Source organism: Podarcis vaucheri, assembly GCF_965113315.1.
Source record: "Podarcis vaucheri genome assembly, chromosome: 4".
NCBI classification, from domain to species: Eukaryota; Metazoa; Chordata; class Lepidosauria; order Squamata; family Lacertidae; genus Podarcis; species Podarcis vaucheri.
Genome location: NC_138762.1, coordinates 50006963 through 50022348, shown reverse-complemented (window position 1 = coordinate 50022348; position 15386 = coordinate 50006963). Strand labels below are relative to the sequence as shown.

The 15386-nt window shown below is 41.2% G+C and overlaps 1 protein-coding gene across 1 annotated transcript in view; it reads right to left on the bottom strand.

The window, feature by feature from the left end:
* The window catches only part of LOC309531355 (uncharacterized protein), a 313524-nt gene that overhangs the window by 18792 nt on the left and 279346 nt on the right, over positions 1-15386 (bottom strand). The window contains exon 7 of the transcript XR_014219235.1: positions 8016-8090. The gene's annotated coding sequence lies outside the window, so the exon portion shown is untranslated. The remainder of the gene's footprint in view (positions 1-8015; positions 8091-15386) is intronic.

The following is a 15386-nucleotide window of genomic DNA, read 5'->3' as shown; positions in this document are numbered from 1 at the left end:
GTCCATCTAGCTCAGTATTGTCCATGCTAGCTGGCTGCATCTTTCCAGGGCTTCAGATAGGACTTTCCCAACCCTGTCTGGAGGTCTTCTCTATCATTAACCTATTATTCAAAACCAGGGGTGGTCTGAGAGACACATCTGCTGCCAGCCATCCCTCCAAAGCCTACATGCCAACAATGAGCATGGCCTATGTCTGTGCACACACCAACACCCACTATAGCACCCATATACACCCATATACAACCACAACAGTCACCACACATAGATATACAACACACACACTCACCACACATGCAGGAACACCACTCTCTATCTCCCACTCACTTGTCTCAAACACCCTTCTTCCTGTGGGAACGTTTATATAATTTAGCAGAGTTTAAATGATCCCCCGTTTGAATTTATGCAGCGACAAGCGGGTTGCTAACTCGTTTGAGTCCTATCAATTACACTATACCTTCCTGGTTGATAATCCCTTTCTGTCCCTCTTAAAGAAAACACACATGAATCTGAATCATATTAACATAAACTACTTTACTTTCAGATTCATTCAGGTTTACACAGTTGTTCCTGAAGGCAGATTCAGGTTACATAACAGATAAACCATATACTAGATAGTAGTGAATTATGAGATGACTTCATCCGAGCAGTTACCAGTTAACACTCCTTGCAGCAACCAACCAACCAACTGACAAAACTGACTAAACTGCCTGCCACTTAGAGGCAGTTAGTCCTCTCGGAATGTTGGACTTGACTGAAAGCTTTATATCCCTTCCTTCCTTCCTTCCTTCCTTCCTTCCTTCCTTCCTTCCTTCCCTCTCTCTCTCTCTCTCTCTCTCTCTCTCTCTCTCACACACACACACACACACACACACAGCCTCCTGCTCTTGGCTGTGCTTTAACTTTAACCAGATAAGGTTTTGCTAACTGTAATGTATATTCCAACTAGAAGATACCTATTCCCTTTTCACTGGGAACTGCTGTTTGCTGCAGTGTTTTGCTCGCCAGCTCTCCCATTTTCACTTTTGTTGTGGCTGATTCGTGGAAGAAAGAACAGATTGATCATGGTGCCGAGTGGCACCTGTTTGGCTCCACTTGGGAAGAGCAATGTACACTGGCGCCAAGTTTTGCAATGCATTTGGGAATCTCTTAGCCTGAAAGGCAAAATATAAAATTAAGCCATTCTTAATAGTAATCATTTATCTTGACTGTGTCATAGATCTTTGCCTTCTGTCGGAGACAAAGCTCAGACACTGTAGCGGCTGATTATCTTATTGCAGAGTCATAACCACAGGCAATATTGATTAAACACTGACCTCAGAAAGAGAAAGCTGGTATACATTTGGGTGAGAATGGCTGCTTACCGTACCTCCTTGGTGTGCGGTGGTTGCAGCCCGACGCAGCACCTCCCGCGTTGCTCGGAAGCGATGCACCATTTTGAGCACAGCATGTCCCCCTCAGCAGTCGCGGAGGCTTACAGGTTCCTGCCAAACCCACTGATTCAAATGAGCCAATCCACAGAGACCTTAGGGGGTCATGGTTTGACAAACTGACCTGAGGGAGGCTTCTCTCAGGTCTGCTTGGCAACTCTAATTTCCAGTCGGCCATGTGCAACAGCAGTATCCACTAATATGTCACTTGAGAATAAATGACCCCTCTTCCATCCTTCTTGAAGACAGCAATGCACCCCATCCCTCACTCTGACACTCACGTCACTTACTTAAGATGGGATTCTTTGATTTTTCAGAGTGTTAAGTATAATTGTTTAATTGTGCATTGAAATGGAAAATATCTGTATTGCTAAGGGTTTAACATTGGAAAACTTCATTGGGGTTCACTAAAGCAAAGTAGGGCTCTCTAAGCACCTAAATGGATTAATAATTAACTGTTGGTGTTCTCTGATTTTTGAAGTGGTAAGTAAGGTATTCAGTTGCAAATCACCATTTTGAATGGAGTTGCCTTTGATTTTTTTGTTCCAAGCCACAGTGGTAGATGTACAAATGAGTATCTCCTGGATAGAAAACAACTCCAGGTTAATGCAGGCTAGGGAGAGAAATAGATCTCCAATTTTAGGTCTGTTTTGAGTCATTTAATATTACTAAGAAGATGAACCCATGCTTTGACAAGCACATGTCTTTTGGAACTATTTGGATGTATCATTACTTGTTTTTGTACCTGTTTTTAAGAAGGTTCTGGTAGTAAAGCTTTTGAATCATATTTATGGGTCTGGACAATTTTTATTCCAACAGAAGTTGGTTTTATATGCATCCTATTGCTTCAAACTGTGTAATATTAATAACTGCAATAGATACATCTTGGATTTCACATTATATTATTTATTTATAGTGCACCATCAGGTTGCACGACACTTTTATGGAGGCAAGAAGGCAAGTCTCAGTCCTGAACAGTTCTCAGTTTGACATTTTCATAATGCAAACAATAGCCGCTCACATTAAGTTCAGTCAGTGTGGGACTCCCAGTCTATATAATCATTTCTGTTCAAGTATTCCATGTTAGCAGCTGTGCTGGTGTCTGCTGTTTCAGTTTCTCTTCCCCAACCCTAGCCCAAATATATTTAGCTGGATAGTAGCAGATAAATGTGATGATGAACAAGACTGCATCTCTGCCTATTTTGGTATTCTGTGACATTCCCATCTTAGCAGCCTGTGAATGGCTGTCTCACAATGAGGCGTTGGATGTGTCAGGGAGATGGATTATATCTGCAGTGTCTGAATTTTCACTCTACATGCTTTTGCTTTCTTCAGACTGCTAGATTTTGTGTCATCAAATTAGACCCACCGCATTAAAAAAAACCACAATATTGATGATGCTAGGTTCTTAATGTTTAATAATACATAAAATAACATCCCAGTACAAGATGCACACACATTTTCTGACAGGTAGCATATAATAATGTTGATGCTTAAACCTAAAGATCTAATTAAGATGAATTTCTGTTGCCAGTTGTTTGCTATTTTATTTTTTGCAATAATTTAAAGTTGACACCCCCAGACCAGCCAAATACAAAAGACCAAAATATATGGATTAGGGGAGCACTCTGACTAACATCTGCACGCAAAGATTATTTCTAAGATCTTTAGTGAAATAGAAGCCTCGAAGAGATTGTTGCTATACTGAATCCAGTTCCTTGTAAATCCCAAGAAAACAATGGGCATGGCTTTCTACAGTTAAAGTATTGCCCACAGTGAAGTGAAGGCAAGCGCCTTTGATTTTAGTAAGACTAACTCTAGACAGGATTATATGCTGCATAGCTATAGGCTACGCATAACTGTTTCTCTTTCATTTATTTCAATGCTACTTGAGCCTTAGTTTTTGTTCCATTTATTTCAGTGGTACTTGTCAAAAAGTGTGCAGGCATCTACATGCTAAATATGCACTGCCTGATCTGCCTTCAGCATGAGAGTAAAATGCTGCAGGACTGAGAAACATAATGGGAAGCAGACCAAGACTGTGGATCAGCTTAAGTGGCAGCAGGAGAAAATATCTTACAGATGCATCTAAAGCACAGTCCTAAGCCTCAGCTATAAGGCAGTCTTACATGCATTTCCGGACTGGACTTGATATTGCTGGCGTATATTGGCTACACATTCAGATATGTATCCAAAAGATGGTACACTCAGTTGACACAACAGCACTTTCAATGAGGTGGGCAAGTTGGTGAGCATTTGCATTTTTCAATCTAGCATTTCTCAAATGATGGGCTGGGGGCCACCAGTGTCACAGCCCAATTACTGCCTTCTTCTTTGCCTACCCCACTCCTTGGAGAGCCAGTGTGGTGTAGTGGTTAAGAGCGGTGGACTCGTAATCTGGTGAACCGGGTTCGCGTCCCCACTCATCCACATGCAGCTGCTGGGTGACCTTGGTCTAGTCACACTTCTCTGAAGTCTCTCAGCCTCACTCACCTCACAGAGTGTTTGTTGTGGGGGAGGAAGGGAAAGGGGAATGTTAGCCGCTTTGAGACTCCTTCGGGTAGTGATAAAGCAGGGTATCAAATCCAAACTCTTCTTCTTCTTCTATGGCCTTTGGACTGGACTGAGGCCAACACTAGGTATTCCCCACATACTAAAGAAAGGTTGGTGGGAGACCAAGAAGTCTGAGAGAGAAAAGGATGAAAGGAGGCACTGGAGGAAATTAGGAAAGGATAATAATAATAATAATAATAATAATAATAATAATAATAATAATATAGGAATGGCAATAAGAATAGAAATGTGTTATAGGAGGAAGAAGCAAATCTAACAGAAGCAACAAGGACAAATGAAAGAAACTAAACGTTTGGGGCAAATAAGGTTCAGGTTCAATGTGAAAGGGGAAGAAATTGTGAGCAATGAGTAAAAATACTTCAGTAGGCATAAGGAGAGGAAAATTTAAGGTAAATTGCCTTCTTCACTTAGAGCCCCTGGATCAGCAAATTCTTCCTTAAAAGCGCAGGCTGTAGCATGTGAGCATATACCTGAGAAGAGACAGAACGACTTGTGACGCTCAATCGACCCCCCATGTTTTGCTAAAGCATGAAAAGAATAGATCTACAAAGATTTATGTCTAAGGAGTTGGTAAATCTGGTACGAAACTTGGCATCATAGGTATTTAACTTCTATTTCAGGAATAAATTCCTTATTCAATGTATATTCATGAGTAAATCCCTTCAAAAATGTGAGTCTTTTTAATCCTGAGTTTAACATCTTGACAGCACCTGATGTTTAGAAAGGGCTGGAACTCCAACCTATGGAAACTATCTCTCAGACAGGACAGCCAGTGCACGTTTTCTCAGATTTGTTTAACTCAGTGACAAGGTTCAATAAAAATCAAACTTATACTAAATGTCAAACTTATACTAAAACTTATACTAAAAATCAAACTTATACTAAATGTCACTTATACTAAATGTTGAAAAAAGCATGGATTCCTGTGTACTTGTATGTATCCAGTGCTTTTCCCCCTTTAAAATGTTTAGGGGTACTCTCATCTTGACTCAAGAAAAATCACCCTTTTATAGTTCAGTTCGGGGAAAATAAATACAGTAAATGGACAAAAGTACAAAGAAAATGCATTACTCATATTGAAATACTGCCTCTCAGTGAGGCCAAACTTTCATCAGTAAAACACCACACATCCACATTCCACACTGCTTCACACATTAAATGCTCGCTTCTGTCTGAGACTCAGGAAACACCAGGAAAGGAAATGAAGCCACCATCAGAGGCGGTAACAACGAAACTGACCAGTCACTGTGCTAGATTCCAACTCCTACTTCACACATTAAACGCTTGCTTCCATCTGAGACTCAGGCAACACCATGACAGGAAATGAGGCCGCCATCAGATGTAGCAATGGAACTGACGATTCACCATGTTTCTCCTGTTATATTATCAAAATGTTTAGGGGTATGAGTACCCCTGCATACCCCCAGGAAAAAAGCACTGCATGTATCATTATTACTGCAAATGGAAGTAGAAAACCAATTAATTCCATTGTTCTCAAATTTTCTTATGCTATACTTTTTATACCATAGGCTGGGGCAGGTGGGGCAGCTGCTACCTTAACTCATCCAGGTCCTTCAAAGAAGTGTGCCAGCTGGGCCGAAAAGGAAGCAGTGGAAAGCTAAAGATTCCTCCACTGCTCAGCAGTCACCCGTGGATGGAAGGAGCCTTTCTGTTCTCAGAAGGCAGAGTCTGGATCCAAACTCCTACCTGATAGTTTTAGCTGGGATCCCAAGGATGAACCTGTGATCTGAGCTGTGGTGTCCTGTCCCCCTTAATGGTCTGACCTTATAAGGCAGCTTCCATTGCTCATATCTCCACTGCTTAAAAAGCATTCCATCTGTGCACCACTCAGTATTAAAGCCCATGACTGGGATACAAAAGGTCCCAGGTTCAATTTATGACACCTCTTTGTAAAAGGATTGGAAGTATCAGGGCTAGGAAATACTAGAGAGTCACTGCAAGTTGGAGAAGAGAAAACTGAGCAAAGGACACCAGTGATTTGACTCTGCGTAAGGCAGCTTCGTGTGTTCACATGAAATAAAATCTCCAATCCTACAGTTCTAATGTCGATTCCCTGGCAAAGGAGATGCAGGCGGAGAGAAATCCTTTTAAGCTCTGCATTGGCAGAATTGTGATTATAGATATTTCTTCTTGAACATATTCAGAATGTCCTAACAAAACGCATATTGACTTCACATTTCAGAGGACATCAAAATGTATTGACCCTTGAGGTAAATATTAATCTCCGCTTTGGCACAAATCAATATTTACTACTTGGGTCACTGCATCTGGATGCTCTGCTCAACAGAATTCAATATCTGCTTAATTTGCAACAAAGTTAATTATGCTGTTACAAGGTTTTACATGATGCCAGTACCTGGAAAAAGATTTTGAACTTTTATTTCTAAATATGCTTAAGCCAAGAAACCTTGTTTACCAAGGACGCAAATCCCAAGACCATTCATGCTACATTCACATGTACACAGAGGCATGCTGTGTTCCATTCATGCCATTATTGGCCCTCTGCCACTTTTGAACGCCCCCCCCAACCTTAAAGCAATTTGTATGTGTGTGACAGGGTCTACAATGTATGCATAATATCTTTTGGCCATGCATATGTGACTATTTTGGACTCTAGATCTAGCCTACATATGAGTAATAATAATAATAAACCCAATCCAGGGCAAATCAGTAGAAAAGTAAGGCTGCATTCTGTGTCTACTTGGGAGTAATTCAATTGAATGCAGTAGGAGTAAACACTGCTGACTAAACACTCATGGGATAAGACTGCATGTCTGTGAAATGAGAGCCAGCCTTACTTACTTTTGTTCCCTGGAATAATTGTCTAGGTCTCATAGTCCAGCCTGGCTCTCCAAATGACCACCCAGAGAACAGCACATTATGGGCACTGGGGAGAAGCAAACAGGCTCACATCAGCACCTAGGCTGGCATGGACAGGCTGGAGCACACCAGGGCTGATGCTGGTTTCTGCTTTCTTTTACTTCTGATTATTTCCAGTAAAAATATATATACGTAGTCAGTGGGATGACTGGTTGAGCATGCAGATGGTGATGGATGCATGGTTTATTCCTAAGTAAATGTGTTTAGTAGCAGAAGCAAGCTCCGTTTTATTCCTATGGTATAGATGTTGTTATGATTTGAGTTTAAAATAGGTAGATGCACATGCTCAGAATATTGTTATAGTTAAATCATTTAGGGAATTTAGGGTTACCATATGTCCTGTTTTTCAAGGATATGTCCTCTTTTTCATGGGTATGCAAAATGAGAACTGTCACAGCAATCCATAGTTAAAAGTACAAGTCGCCAACTGTATCCTCTTTTTTGCTCTTCAAAATATGGAAACCCCACTTTTTGTGTGTGTGGTTTTGCTCTAATAGATCAGGAATGTAGAAGCTATATAAAGCATGGAATGGTGGTGAAATAACAGATGGGATATACATCACCATCTAAAGGGAGCCCCATATAGAACCACAAAGTCCAGGGCCTAAAATTACCTACCATGCCCTGAAAGAAGTGTGTGCATATCATCTTCCCTTCCATGCTATTGGTAGGGAGGAATCCCACAGCCAGCGCTTTGGTACAGCATTTTCTTGCAGTGTGTATGAACCACCACACAAAAATCAGAACTGTCAGTTCTGACAACTTTGATCATTTGCTTGGGGGACAGGGGATTGATTCCAGATACCTATTTGCTACTGTATTCCCTTCCCCCACCATCTCAAACTGACAACAGGGGAGATCCTTGTATGTGTTAAGAGTGTGGCCAGTCTACTGTCATCTAGGTGCTATTTCAAAAATGCAGGCATTCTTCCTTTGAATTGAATATTGTTCCGTATGAGAGACGTTACTTCTGTAGATTATGACTATTTACCATGAATGCAATCAGTGTTTGTAACAGAAACACAAACAAATCCATAGTAATAAAACTGCCTCTGTAATGATGTTTTCAAGCACTGCTCACGTAATTCTCGACTATGACAAGTTGTCACTCACCTTTTGGATGCTGCAGAAGATGTTTCCCTTGTTAACTAGGGAATGAAGTACTCTTACATTTACCATGGTGTTAAACTATGAAATACAAAGAAGCTTGAAGCAGTTATCCCCACCCCATTTTTAAATCCATGGTTTATTAGCATTTTCAAATTATTACAATAAAACAATACAATCTCTCAGTATCCCTTGTCCCTAGCTTACATCTCTCCCCCTGACCTCATGCCCAGAAAGATAGATAGATGATGATGATGATAGATGATAGATAGATAGATAGATAGATAGATAGATAGATGATAGATAGATAGATAGATATAGATAGATGATAGATGATAGATGATAGATGATAGATGATAGATGATAGATAGATAGATAGAATTTTCATCTCCAATATTTAGTTATTTAGCATGGTAACCAGTGTTCAGATCTGCATCCTCAGACAAGAGTTAGGATAAATGAGTGTCAAAGCTCTGCTGCAGTCCTAGATTAAGTTGGGCAAGTTTCCATCTATGCCCTGTGCCTCCTCCTGATTCTAACAGTGGATATTTCTTGCTGAAGAGCTCTTAAAATTCAGCACTCCAAATCTCTTAGAAGCTTTGACTTTTTATGTAGTTTTATAGAGTAGAATGTTTTCATGAGCTGCTATTTGCAGCAGGTCTTGAATCCAGTTTCTTGTGTTTGGTGTGGCCAATCCAGCGTTGAAGGATTATTCATTTTAAAATCAGAGTTGCATAGGAAACTGTTTATTGCCAAGTTAGATCACTGGTCCATCTAGCTCAGTGCTGTCTTCACTGACTGAGAGGGTTTCCAGGGTTTTAACCAGAAGGAGGACATTCCCAGTGTTTCCTTGAGATGTTGGGGTTGGGAACTGGAACCTGCTGCATACAAAGCAAGTTCTCTACCACTGAGCTACAGAACGAACCTATCCCTCAGAACTGGTCATAAAATGGCATACATCTGCTCCTCAGAGCTATAACATGACCAAGGCTCATTCTATTACACAAATTCAAATTCTTGCTGTTCACCAGTCTCTCTCTAGGTCTTTCCATTGTGTATAACCACAAGTGAACAGAGCTCCCACCATTCTATGATATTTAAATGTGTTGCCTACTAACAATGGAAATCATTTCTATGTGTAAAAGCCAGATAAATGTAGCTTGAATTAAATCATGGAATATGTTTCTGGTTGAAATTTGGTCTTGCCTTTGGACTTTACGTAGCCAGACCAAACTGCTTAGTGGGAGTATTTGTTTGGGAAAGAGACTCGTAAAGTTGTAGCTCCCTTATTAGTCATAGAAATCGGCACTAAATCTGAAGTTGAGCAAGAGGATCTCCCAAGCAGACAAATTCTGCCTTTGTGTAAATACATGAGTCAAGGGCAAAGACGTCATAAGATACTTTAAAAAAAATTAAGAAAAATAATCCAAGAGAGCCCTCTTTAAAGTAGGCACCAGCAATTTGGTGATTAAGATAATCCTTAAAAGGGTGCTTTTTATTACTGATAAGTATGAAAAGGAGTTACTGGGAAAGATGGTGGAAAAGCAAGTGTCAGCATCACTTCTGCATAGCATAGACCAGACCCCAATAAATAGGTTCACCTTTTAAATATATATCTGTATGTGTGTTTATCTAGGTAGCTTTTCTGTATGGGATCATGAAAATAAATGTAAATAGTCATTGGTTTGAAAGCTGATTGCTGAACGGATTATCTGCATGTCAAAGAGGTTTAACAGAGATGTGTGAACTTGGAAGTTTTATGAATCTTCCCTTAAGACTTTAAAAAAATAACTGAGATACTAGAAGTTAAATCTTCCCTCACACCCCCCACCCTCACACCAGAAAGAGGCTCTGCACGGACAGCTCTAATACATATGCACTAAGGTGGCCTAATTTCAATAGTGTTAAAATCAGGGATAACAAATGAAAATTGCTGGATCTATTGCTCACCCAGTGATGGTACTGAAATTCCCTCTTTTTAAAAGATGCTTTAAAGACCAGTGAATTTGCAGCATTATTTTCCTGTTGTTAAATAAGCCTTTGTCACAGATCAGTAAATTTGTAATTGTGTGTGCTGGGATCAGACTGGTTCCACTTGACTTTGAGATAGCATAAACTGATCTCAGCTATCTGAAATACATTTCTGAAGTGTCTCAACCAGTCTAGGAAGAAAATTAAAGGTTTTTTGTTAAAAAAATCAGGTCTAGTATATTTGAGGCTCTAAAGTACTGATAAGTTCAGATGTAAGTGATTCATCCTGCTTCCAAAGAAAATAATTTAGGGATTCCAAAGCAATAGTCATGCACATATTAGAAGACACAGCACACACCTACTGCAGAACAATAGATTTAGTGACTTGGAGGCTCAGATGTGACACTTGGGGACAGGTAACTGATTCCACAACTATTTAATATCTATATAGCAAAATACAGTTTCAGGATGCTACAAATTGCATGTGGGATGTTTAATCTTTTCCCTGTGGGCCATATTTGCATTCTCACCTGTAGAAGAAGAAAAGAGGATCTGTGGAAACAAATACAGGGCAGGAGAAGCACTCTGGAGAAATGTTGAGGTATCGAGACAGTTGTTTCTGGAAATGTATATTATTTAATGTTTGCATGGTTCATTTTTTCCCTCTTTCTTCCTTTTCAAATTTAATGTTAGGGAGAGGAGCACAATGTGAGTTGCACCTAGGGATGAGGAGAAAATTCATTTCTGTCCACATTTAAAGGCAAACCTAGCTAATTTGTACTTTCAAAACAATACATGAAACATAGTCATCCTTCAAAATGCAGAGTTTTCTGAATTTTGCAATGAAGTTCTCCAGCCAAGTAACGTGTACAAATATGCATGTGCTGTGGTAAAATGTGCCTTAAAATATATTAGTGAAATGAACATACACAAATGCATTATATTAGGCAAAATTGTATATAAACATGGGTAGGAGAAATTTGCACTAAAATGCTAATAATTTTTTTTCATTTTTAAAAAATTGCAAACTGATGAGGCAATGTGGAGAACTGCAAGAGAGAGAGAGAGAGAGAGACTGAAACTGAGAGATTTGCTCATACCCAGCAAGTTGTATCTGTTAAGTTGCATCTCTTTGAAGAAACCATCAAACATTATGGGAGAAGACATTGTGTTGAGCCTGGATATCTAACGCTATAGCACAGTGGTGGCCAAACTTGGCCCTCCAGCTGTTTTGGGACTACAACACCCATCATCCCTAGCGAACAGGACCAGTGGTCAGGGATAATGGGAACTGTAGTCCCAAAACAGCTGGAGGGCCATGTTTGGTCACCACTGTGCTATAGCATCTTGTACAGAAGCTTTTCTTTGGCTGTCCTATTCCTCCATCGATTCATAATGAAGAGTGATAAGAACTATAAACAGTTTCTCTCCCTGCCCCCCAAATAATTCCTTACCTCATAAGGGAATCTGAAGAGAAGAAACAGAAGTCTTGATAGTGTGATTATTAAATTTCTTTTAACAATGCATGGTGTATGAGAGGACTGCCTTTGCTTTCCAACTTTTATTAACATTATAGTGCTGTTATTCCATAGTGTACCAGGCATCAATACAGGCATTTTCAATATATGCCCACCATCACTGCCTCCTGGGGGAGAGTTCCTGAGTTTTACTATGCACTGTGTGAAGAAGTACTTTCTTTTATCATGCCTCAATCTTCCAACATTCAGTAATCTGATTGCTGCCTTTTGGACCAACTGAAGTTTCAGAGTCATCCCTCAGAACATTTATGAACCCATCATATTCTATCAGTCTCCAGGGGTAGACTGTTTCAATGGGTCCCCCATCCTTGTAGAGTGTAGCTGCTGCATTCAGCCCATACCTCATCAGGGAGTGGTCCATACATTTACAACGAGTCCCCCAATCAACAAAGTATTGCTAGTCTGCTCTGTGGCAAAGACCAAGTAGAGGATATGCCCGCCCACATGTGTGTGACTGTGTACTGAGACAGCTCAGTAGTTGTCACGGAGTCCATGGAGTCTGAAACTGGCCTCTTTGAGGCATCCTCAGCATGGATGTTCAAGTTCCTCAACACTGCTGTGAAAGGGTTCTCCAACACCACATGCAAGATTACCTCTGCCAGCTCGGTTAGGAAGCTTGTAGCACAGCAGGGTGGACAGTACACTAGCAACATCCTAGCTGACCTTATATTACTAATGAGTTTATTTTGGAGAGGAGGGAAACCATTTTGAAATAGATTCCACGTGTTTTGCAAATGCAAATGCACTGAAGAGAAGACTGAAAGACCCCCTTTTAAACTGAGTTGCAAATTGGCATTTCTGGTTCAATTTATTCGTAAAGAAATTTACCATTTTGAAGGAACCATTTCATATCTGACATACTAAGATCAAAATAGTAATGTGTAAACTGGGACAGCCTTGATTCAAACCTCACACCCATTAATTCATTGGTTTGTGTTCGACAAAGATCACCATTCCACCAGCCTCAGTGTGTCTTGCTTCCTCAGTCTGCAAAATGAAACCTGAGGATAATAATACTGACTAAACTTACAAGGCTGTGGTAAGGATCAGTGAGATAATGGGGTGAAATATTTTGAATTTTGCTGCGGTGTAGGTGACAGCTCTTGATCCAGGTTTATTGTTTGCCAAAACACCACACAAAAACCTTTCACCACTTACCACATGAATCAATCTTCATCCAGTATAAGACGCCATCACCAAATAAATCTATTTCTATCAAGTGTTAATCAGGTGTTTAGGTAAACACTGTGCTAATTGTAAAGACTAGAAACTATAGTGCACTTTCACATTAGTGAAATCAGAAGTAGTGGCATCCTCTACTTCCTTATCTGCAGTTTTTATTTTCCGGCATTTAATAGGTTGGCTGGTTCTCTTGTCCAAAATCTATCAGTGTAGCAGTGTAGGAAATGAGACAGATATTGGTGCAATGCGTTCACTCTTTGGGGCGCAAGTCAACTGGTGGGAAATATTACCTTTCAATTTACCACCACTACCATCCAGTGTCAATTGTCAAGTTTTAATTCCAGTGTGATCTTTGGGCTTTACTTGTTTCACAGAGCAATGGGTGCCCTATTCACAAATTTCCTTCAATTTGTGAGTCTAAATGCAGGACCTCATCTCCGGGTCCTCCCCCACAACATCCATGGTTAAGCATTGATATCTGAAGGAAGAAGCAGCTGTGCACACCTAGCTGTTCCTCTTGAACACTACAACTCTATGCATGCATGTGGACTCTTCAGATGCCTGCATTTAACACACCAATGTTGGTAAAAGTTGCATGATGTCTGGCATGCTACTAGAATCATAGTCCACATGTATCACTCTATATGTGGAGATGAAGAGAGCTGCTGTTTTCTGGAGAATTGGGTTTTAAATATCCATGTGGCTTAATGCAAGAAGTAGCCTTGCTAGGGAGTTGAAGCATTACAATTGTCAGTTTGTTTTCTTTGTAATCAGCCATTACTGTCAGTCAGTATTGTACAAGGTGGGTGAAATCAGAAATACAGAGGAAGGGAAAGGTATTTCCCAGGTGGACCTGAAGTGGAAAACTTGTTCTCAAGCCTCATTAGACACCGGTACTGTGCCTATGTTCCACCCTGCCTGTTGCCTTTTTGTTTTGTTGTGAGTTTCATTGCTTCACAGCACAATGAAAGGAAGCAATTGGGAGAACATAACGTGAAAATAAATCCCATTTCCAAGTAAAAGTCATTGAGCTAACTGTGGTCTAAGACTGATAAAATAACTGAAATAAAATGGCTGAACAGTTTTGCTGCTGGGGATGAGATCAGCGGATCCAAGTTCAGCAAAGCTCTTGGAAATAACATTTAGGAGTAACAAAGGCAGACTAGAGTAATGTTTCATAAGACTTGGGTGGGTGAGTTTCTAGGTTTCATTACCTGAGATCAGTTGCCAAAAATTAGGAATTATTTAACACAGAACTCTATGGGAAATTCATTCCCAATGTGAATCCTGACATCTTTGGAGCAGATATTTTCCTTAGGACTTTAGCAGAAGATTAAAGGGTTATCCCACCATGCCTGCTCTGATCCAATTAAATATCAGCTCCCCAATTGATGTAAATACAAGGATGCATTTTTAAGATCATAGGTAGAAGAAGAGGAGTTTGGATTTGATATCCTACCTTTCACTCCCTTTAAGGAGTCTCAAAGCGTCTAACATTCTCCTTTCCCTTCTTCCCCCACAACAAACACTCTGTGAGGTGAGTGGGGCTGAGAGACTTCAAAGAAGTGTGACTGGCCCAAGGTCACCCAGCAGCTGCATGTGGAGGAGCGGAGACGCGAACCCGCTTCCCCAGATTACGAGACTACCGCTCTTAACCACTACACCACACTGGCTCTTGTAGTAGGTAGTACCTAAGAATCAAATTGGGTTTAAAAAAAAGACCTATCAAACTTACATTACCAGTATATTGTTTTCTGGTTTCTTACTTATCCTTCATAGCCATCTTTCCATCATCCATATTGCAGTACACTTCCTCTAGTGTGAAGAGAGAGATGGAAGTGATGAATGAGACTGTAGTCTTCAAGTAACCCTATGTTCTTATACTGCTGAGAAGAATATATTGTGGTAGATGGGTCAGTGACATGAACCAATAAGGATGTTGTCAGGGGTTCAGGAGCAGAGACGCAGAGAAGGGAGGAAGCAGAGAGCGAGGGGGAGGAATCCGAAGGGAGAATGAGTGATGATGACGACCCGAGATCTCCAAGCCTAAGCAGTGAGTCAGAGGACTCCCAAAAGGGAGCCCCAGTGAGCAGAGCAAGGGGGGGATCCGGGGGGACACCCCAGGAGGAAGGGAACAGAGGAGATTCAGAGAGCAGCAGCTGGAAGTCGGGACCCACGCTCATAACTGAGAGCGGCAGCAGCTGGAAGTCGGGACCCACGCTCAAGACTGACAGCAGCAGGGAGGAAGGTAGCCAGGCATCGGGCTCCGGAGGCTGTCAGCAGGAGGGAGGGCACGAGTCAGGGGTGGTCACGCCCTCCTCAGAGAGCGAGGCAACGGTTAAGAGGAAAGTAGAGAGTTGGGCGCGCGCGCCAAGTTCAAATGCAGCGGAAGCTGGAGCAGTAAGCAGCCCGGAGAGTGAGCCAGGTCCTAAAGCCCGACGCAAGGAGGCAGAAGGATCAGGGGGGTCAGCGTCAGAGGAGAGTAGAAGGGAGGAGGCCCAGGGGGGCAGAAGGACCCAGAGACGTAGGGAGAGGCGAAGGAGGTGGAGCAAGGCTAGGGTATTAAGCTGGTGTGCAAGAGGCGGGGACTCAGACGGGTCTTCGCCGACCTAGGGCAGAAGGTGTAGAGCTGCACGCTGCAGTTCGGAAATGAAACCTGTAACTTAATAAAGACTCTTATAAAGTG